An 8,526-nucleotide genomic window follows, 5' to 3' on the forward strand; every position below is an offset into this window, starting at 1 on the left:
CTATTAAAAAGAAAAATTGCCTTCACCACGCTCCACTGCTCATCAACAGCTCAGCTGTAGAGGTGGTCAGCAGCACCAAATTCCTGGGAGTGCACCTCCCAGACCACCTGGTGGGACCACTTGCCCCACCCATCCTCACGACCTTCTACAGAAGCACCATAGAGAGTGTTCTGACCAGCTGTCTCACTGTGTGGTGTGAAGGCTGCAGCACCTCAGACTGGAAGAAAGTGAAGAACAGCAAAGAGGATCATCGGGGCTCGTCTTCCCTTAATTAAGGACATTTCATCCCAGCGCTGTGTGTTCCGAGTCCGTAACATCATCAATGTCCCCTCACACCCCCACCATGAACTGTTCTCCCAGCTGCCCTCTGGGAGAATTCTCCGCAGCATACACTGCCGTCCAGCAGGTTCTGCAACAGCTTCTTTCCTGCTGCCATCAGACCAAGGGTGTAACTTTGTGAGGAAAGTTGGTGGGGACAGACACTCTTGGGGTGCTGGATGATTACTTCACAAAAACGCTTTCAAAAGGGTTTATATTTTCCAAAAATTTGCTCAAAAATGTATTTATTGAATGCTTTCCTATTGTTGAGAACACAAAATCATGAAAATACACTGATATTTTATTTATAGATAGTTAGACATTAATGTATAAGAAAAGGATGAATAACAGCCTATTCCAATGCCAACAGCAATATATCATTCCTCCATAGTATGCACACAATTTCAGTTTCATTCATCCATCAATCAATCCATCCAGAAAAATGTGGATTGATGGATGGATGTTTTCCCTTTCAGCTACATTAGTGAATATCCTCCTTGAAACACAGCAAAATCAAATTTAGAATTTGTCTCACATATTGCCAAACTCTATGTATTGAAATTATTGTGGGGACATGTCCACACCAGTCCTTCAGAAAGTTACGCCTGTGCATCAGACAGCTGAACTGTTACAATTCCAATCCAGACTTTGCATCACTACCAACATGGCTGATTTTTCATAATCCCTTTCAAGAGAACACAACCCAATTATCCACTGCATTTTGCAACACATTTATTTATTTGCATTGCACTGAACCGTTCCATATTAATGCATTTTGAACCATGACTTTAAACTGTTTTCCTTTTTCTCCCACACTGTTTACATTCTGATCAATACTGCACTTTTTTTTAAATAAATGGTAATGTTCATTTCACTGTTGAAAAGCTATACTCATCAAATTTTTGTTTTGTACACGCTAAAGTTAGTCTAAGTCTTTTTTTTGTGTATTTTCTGTGAAACTAGAGGATGCTTTATCACTGTCTCATCATACCCAATAAATGTGATGAATAAATTATGCTGCTTTCTTTTTATATCATAAAATTTCCCTTTGGGGTCAATAAACATAATTAGTCCATTTTAGTTGTGTTTTCCTATCTGTTTTTTCAATCTTTACTTGTTTTTATTTATTTACTTTCCTTCCATTTTACTGTTTAATTCATGTAAAGCACTTTGAATTATTTGTTTACAGAGTTGTGCAATACAAATAAACTTATTTTTCCTAAATCATTTTTGGAGTGAATTGAATTGAATGCTCAGCCTTCAAGATTTATTGAAGAACTAAGTGTAAAATATATTTGTGAACTTTTTACCTGCTGTATTTTTACATGTTATTACATTTGCGGTGCTGTAATATGTAACTATACCGTGTTTATATTTCTGTGGTAGCATTAAAGCAGAATCACAGTGGATGTTTTCAGACAAAAACAAGCAAAATTTTTAAAAATCTTTAGACAACTAGACTGTGTGTCTAAAGATCCATGTCAAATATAGAAAAAAAATACCATTATGGTGTACATGGCAATTTATATTTCATACAAAGATAAATTAGACATTTAAGTGGTTTTTGACAAAAATACAGTAGCCTAATGATTATACTTAGATAGATTTATTTTGTCATTTTGTATACACAAGTGTATACAAAAGGAAATTTTGTTTAAAACAGCTCAAGACAATTTCATTTTTTAAAGTGCAGCCTTGAAAACAGTAAAAAAAAAAGTTGCCATGGCAGTGCTCCAAAGCAGCGGCGAAGAACAGCTTCTCTTTGTCATAGTTCTGGTTCTGTTATGTTTTTTTTTTGAGTCCTCAGTTTTACTTTGCTCTATGTTTTCTGGTTTTAGTGGTTTAATTCTTATTTTGTTGTGTTGTCTGGTTATTTTTCAGTTACTGTCACAGTCTTGGTTCAGTTATGTTTTCTTTTGAGTCCTCAGTTTTACTTTGCTCCATGTTTTCAAGTTTTAATGGTTTAATTCTTATTTTGTTGTGTTTTCTGGTTATTTTCAGGTTTTTATTTGTTGCCCTCTGCTGCCCTCTTGTGTTCTCCTTTTTTCTCTAGCTTTTTTCCTGTCTGCTCTGTCCACACCTGCTCCCAATCTGCTCATTAATCCTCTCTTTGTTTCAGTCTCCCATAAATACACCCTCTGTTCAGTTCCTCAGTGCTGGTTCCCCGTCTAACTTACTTCCTGCAAATCCGTCTCTCTGAGTTTTCCTCCTCGTGATAGTACACCCCCCCCCCCCCACCCCCCCAACGCCTCCATGGTTTCTGGTTAGTTTGACTTTGTTTTCATGTTTGATTTTTTGGGGATTTTGGATTCCTGCCTCAGTTGATTGTTCACTCTTCATTAAATCATCAAGAAACTCACCTCTGCCTCCCTGTCTCTGCATTTGGGTCCTCACATCACACCCAAATCTTGACACTCTTAATGATTATAGCAGGTAATTATAGCTTTGTAAAAACTTTATTGACAACTGTCTCTTTTCTCATTGTGATTTGATTTTGCAGAGTCCTGCAGGGATCTGTTTTGGGGATTCTTTTATTAGTGTCTTTGTTTATTGTATATTTTATTTAAGACATTTGTTTTCTTGCTGAATTGTTACGTTACTAACAGAGAAAAAAAAGGAAAAATAATATGTGGAGCTTGAAATTATTCCCACTTCTAATGCTAATAGATTTTTCTTTGTCTGTTTATTTAGCAAATATTAAATTGGAGGGAAATGAGATCATCTGAGTACGATAATTTATCCCAATCAATTAATCATGTACATTTAACATTAAACGGTGCTTTTCTCTGGTTTACAGTCAGAACAATGCTTAGAGCAGTTGGGATATATAAAAAGATACATTCCTAGAAACTAACTTCTTTTTTATCTTCATTTTAATACTGTAGAAGAAAAAAGGTTTCTTTTGCATCTCTTGCATAGCAAATGTAAAAATGTATGATATAGGACAGGTAAATATACAGCACCTCTGGTTTACTTGCTATACCAGCTTTATCTAGTACAATATAAACAGTGCTGTGACTGAAAACAGCAACATAATTCATAATAATAACTGAGTAATTTCCCTCTGGGATTATTAAAGTATTTCTGATTCTGATAACTTGGCCATTAAGTTATTGGTATCTCTGGTTTGCCTTTATGTATATGGGTGTGTGGCCATGTTTTTGTTATGTTATACGGACGATTTCCCAGGCATTAGCTGCTCAGTGGAGGTTTTTAGAGCAGTGCTTGTGCTCTGAGAAGGTTGTGAGTACCTGGTTCGATCCCCACAACCGGCACTCTGGGTTCTTAAGCAAGACACTTAACCTCACACTGCTCCCCGGGCGCTGCACAGTGGCAGCCCACTGCTTCCCAAGGGCATGGGTTAAATGCAGAGAGGCATTATTTTGTTGCTTGTGACAGTGTAATGACAATAAAACGCTGGGGAAAAAAATACTTCATTTCAGGGACTTATAGGTACTTGTGGGGACTAAAGACTGGTCCCAATGAGGTAATGTTCTCTTCTTGGGGTAGGGGTTAGATGTGAATTGAGTTTAGATTAGGTTTAGTGTTAGGTATGTATCGGCAATGGGTAGGGTTAGGATCTGGGTTTGGCCATAGAAATGAGTGGGAAATGATTGATTTGAAGTGAATGGAAGTCAGTGGAAAGTACCCACAAAAATAGTGTGACACAACATTTGTGTGTGTGTTGGTGGGGGTGTGCGTTCATAGTTGTATGTATATATGTTGTCCTCAGTGTTGTATAAAGTACTGAAATGTCGGAGTCAAGTAAAGGTATAAGTACCTCTCCAAAATATGACTTTTGTAAAAGTCCAAGTCACTGACTGAAATGTTACTTGAGTAAAAGTCTTAAAGTATCTGAAATGTCTTGTAATTAAGTATAAGAATTACTGTAAAAAAAGATGTACTCAAGTAATGTAGTGAAAAGTATAAGTAAAAAGTAGTTCAGTTTGGATGACATTTTTTTTACATTTTGGTAAACTTAAATAAACTTAAACTGAATTCACTTAAAATAATATAAACAACCAAGTGTAGGATAAATTAAGACTGGCTTTGCGAAACAGGCGTATCCTATTGGTGTTGATGAACAAGCCCAGGCAAGACTCGACTTTGTAGTTAGTAGGTGGGGTCAAAACACTTGCGTTTCTCTGGCTCGTTTTTTTTTTCTTCTTTTTTACTTAGTAACTAAACCAAACATTGAAAATGTATCGGCGTAAAAGTATGCGATTAAGTTTGTGAATGTAGTGAAGTAATTGTGAACGTTCTCAAAAAAAATGTATACTCTTGGAAAGTATAAAGTACTCCAAAATATACTTAAGTACAGTAGTGAAGTATTTTTACTTCGTTACTATACAACACTGGTTGTCCTGTGATGGATTGGCGACCCGTCCAGGTTGCTTACTTTTCCTCCACAGACTGCTGGAGATAGGCACCAGCATTACCCTGACAAACATACAGCAGATGGAGGGATGGATGTTGGGCGTAATTAATGACTATATCAGATTTATCAACTCTTATGCACATCTGTTACTGGAAAACTACTGGTTCTTTGACATCTCTCTTTCCTAATTACGCAAATATTGGCAGCAAGATAACATCTGTAACAATCTGATGGCCTGTTGACAGTTAACTGACGCCGACTTTATCACTTGTAATCTCAAAATCACTACTGAGGAACAGAGGTGTTACATGTGCAAGAAAGGCAAAGTGCAAAGCGGTGGGATGCACAGGGGGGTGGCAGGCGAGGTGGTCGCCCCAGTGCTACAGTTCCCTCTCTGGAGCCGAAGCGGTACTAAAACGGCCTCTCTCGAGCCAAAACACTTGCACTGGACTGTGAAAATGTGCAATGAATCAACTCTTATTTGACACCATGTCCTCTGAGTAATTAAGCAAATTTCAAAGTAAAACAAAGTTTTACTCCATAAGAAAAACAAAAGAGAGGGAATTAAAGAACAGGAAATCACGTGGACAGTCATCTTCAGCATCATTTCATAAAGTGCCTTCTATCAGTCCTTTTGCTCCTCTAGAAGGATCGGATAGTAGTTACATTTTGGACACATTTTGCAGGGGTGGAGCTAGATGGGAGGCCAGGGCTGGCCATGGCCACCCTTAGCCAATCATTGGCCACCCCTACCATTTATTTCCCTCTAATACAGATGGTGGCAACAGTAATACTCTCAAGTGGAATATTTAACAGATTTAAATTTTTCTTATATTAACAATTACTTGACAAAAAAAAAACACTGTGGTTAATTATGCACATCAATATACTAACATTAAAGATGATAAGAACAGAATTTAAGCAGAAATAGATTTAGTGTTTTATGGGGTAAAGAGAAAATGATGTGTCTCTGCAAGTCATCCAGGAGTCTTCAGTAAAATCATAGATAACTAACTATTTTAATAAATATTTATCAAAAAATCTATTTATGTAGATATTATATTATTATTATTTGTAAATATCAAGTTTATGCAGAATGATTACTGATAAAAATAGGTAATGAAGGTGGAAAAGATGTTCACCCAAAACTCAAACCGAAAAGAATTTTATCCTTTATCTAGAAAGCACGGGTTTTTGAATAAAGGGAAAGTATAGTTTGTCTTTATTTAGAAAATATAATTGTTTTTCTTATGCGGAAGAAGATTCTCAGTCATCCGGGTCATAGTCATTCCGTAAAAGTTTAAAAAACAATCCACTGGACTTGGTTTCCAAGGTTTGAAGACGTTTTGCTTCCCCTCCAGGAAGGTATATACAGGTGCTGGTCATAAAATTAGAATATCATGAAAAAGTAGATTGATTTCAGTAATTCCATTTAAAAAGTGAAACTTGTATATTATATTCATACATTACATACAAACTCATATATTTCAGATGTTTATTTTGTTTAATTTTGATGATTACAAATGACAACAAATGAAAATCTCAAATTCATCATATCAGAAAATTAGAATATTGTGAAAAGGTTCAAAATTGATGGCCCCTGGTGCCACACTCTAATCAGCTAATTAACTCAAACCACCTGCAAAAGCCTTTAAATGGTCTTTCAGTCTAGTTCTATAGGCTACACAATCATGGGGAAGACTGCTGACTTGACAGTTGTCCAAAAGACGACCATCGACACCTTGCACAAGGAGGGCAAGACACAAAAGGTCATCGCTAAAGAGGCTGGCTGTTCACAGAGCTCAGTGTCCAAGCACATTAATAGAGAGGCGAAGGGAAGGAAAAGATGTGGTCGAAAAAAGTGTACAAGCAAGAGAGATAACCGCACCCTGGAGAGGATTGTGAAACAAAACCCATTCAAAAATGTGGGGGAGATTCACAAAGAGTGGACTGCAGCTGGAGTGAGTGCTTCAAGAACCACCACACACAGACGTATGAAAGACATGGATTTCTGCTGTCGCATTCCTTGTGTCAAGCCACTCTTGAACCACAGACAGCGTCAGAAGCGTCTTGCCTGGGCTAAAGAGAAACAGGACTGGACTGCTGGTGAGTGGTCCAAAGTCATGTTCTCTGATGAAAGTAAATTTTGCATTTCCTTTGGAAATCAAGGTCCCAGAGTCTGGAGGAAAAGAAGAGAGGCACTTCATCCACGTTGCTTGAAGTCCAGTGTAAAGTTTCCACAGTCAGTGATGGTTTGGGGTGCCATGTCATCTGCTGGTGTTGGTCCATTGTGTTTTCTGAGGTCCAGGGTCAACGCAGCCACATACCAGGAAGTTTTAGAGCACTTCATGCTTCCTGCAGCTGACCAACTTTTTGGAGATGCAGATTTCATTTTCCAACAGGACTTGGCAACTGCACACAGTGCCAAAGCTACCAGTACCTGGTTGAAGGACCATGGTATCCCTGTTCTTAATTGGCCAGCAAACTCTCCTGACCTTAACCCCATAGAAAATCTATGGGGTATTGTGAAGAAGAAGATGCAATACACCAGACCCAACAATTCAGAAGAGCTAAAAGCCACTATTAGAGCAACCTGGGCTATCATAACACCTGAGCAGTGCCACAGACTGATCGACTCCATGCCACGCCGCATTGCTGCAGTAATACAGGCCAAAGGAGGCCCAACTAAATACTGAGTGCTGTACATGCTCATACTTTTCATGTTCATACTTTTCAGTTGGCCAACATTTCTATAAAACCTTTGTTTTTATTGGTCTTCAGTAATATTCTAATTTTCTGATATGATGAATTTGAGATTTTCATTTGTTGTCATTTGTAATCATCAAAATTAAACAAAATAAACATCTGAAATATATGAGTTTGTATGTAATGTATGAATATAATATACAAGTTTCACTTTTTAAATGGAATTACTGAAATCAATCTACTTTTTCATGATATTCTAATTTTATGACCAGCACCTGTAATTAAAGGGTTGCTCCTTTAACGACCGACCCTTAACAATCATAGACAGGTTTCAGATATTAGAGGCTAACAATGGAACCAAACGACCCACGCGTCGGTTTCAATGCGCATGTTTCCAAGCAATAAGGCCTTGTCTATATAAAGCCTCAAACTCACTGCAGATCCAGACATTTGGATCGAGAAAGCTTCCTGGAGGGGAAGCGAAACGTCTTCAAACCTTAGAAACCAAGTCCAGCGGATTGTTTTTTAAACTTTTACGGATTGTTTTGCTTGTTAATTTTCCTGTAGGAACAGTGTAGATTGACCGTGAGGTTTTGGTGCCACCCCTCAGTGTACTTTGGTTATTGCCTGGCCACCCTTAACTATTCCTGCTAAGGCTCTGATTTTGGACACTTGTGTGTCTTCAGATTGTCTCTCTGTGTCTTTCTGCCCCCCCCCCCCCCTCCCACAGCTCTGCTGGCGTGTCTCCTGACGCGACAGAAATAGAGCAGAGCAGCTTCCACAGCTGCGCCGTGTCACAATCTGACTGCAGCTCCCACGCAAAGTTCACACCATGAAAGTCAAAGAGGAAACGTGTCGATCTTGACTTTTTTTTCCATCTTTTTTTATTCAGTTGAACTCTTGATGTCAAAATAAAACGCTTCCCATCCACCTTTGTGCGTAATATCTCCAAATGAGCACATCTAATCAGAAAATTCTTTTTTTTATTATTATTTCTTATTTAAAATTTAAATTCATTTATAAAAAAACGACATTGTTTTATTGCTCTTTTAAACCCCAGAACTGACAAATGAAGATTTTACGCACAGCGCGCCGCAGCCTCTGCGTCAGAGGAGGCGTAACGG

The sequence above is a fragment of the Cyprinodon tularosa genome, unplaced genomic scaffold (assembly GCF_016077235.1).
Source record: "Cyprinodon tularosa strain WSP-4 unplaced genomic scaffold, ASM1607723v1 ctg20, whole genome shotgun sequence".
In the NCBI taxonomy this organism is placed as follows: Eukaryota; Metazoa; Chordata; class Actinopteri; order Cyprinodontiformes; family Cyprinodontidae; genus Cyprinodon; species Cyprinodon tularosa.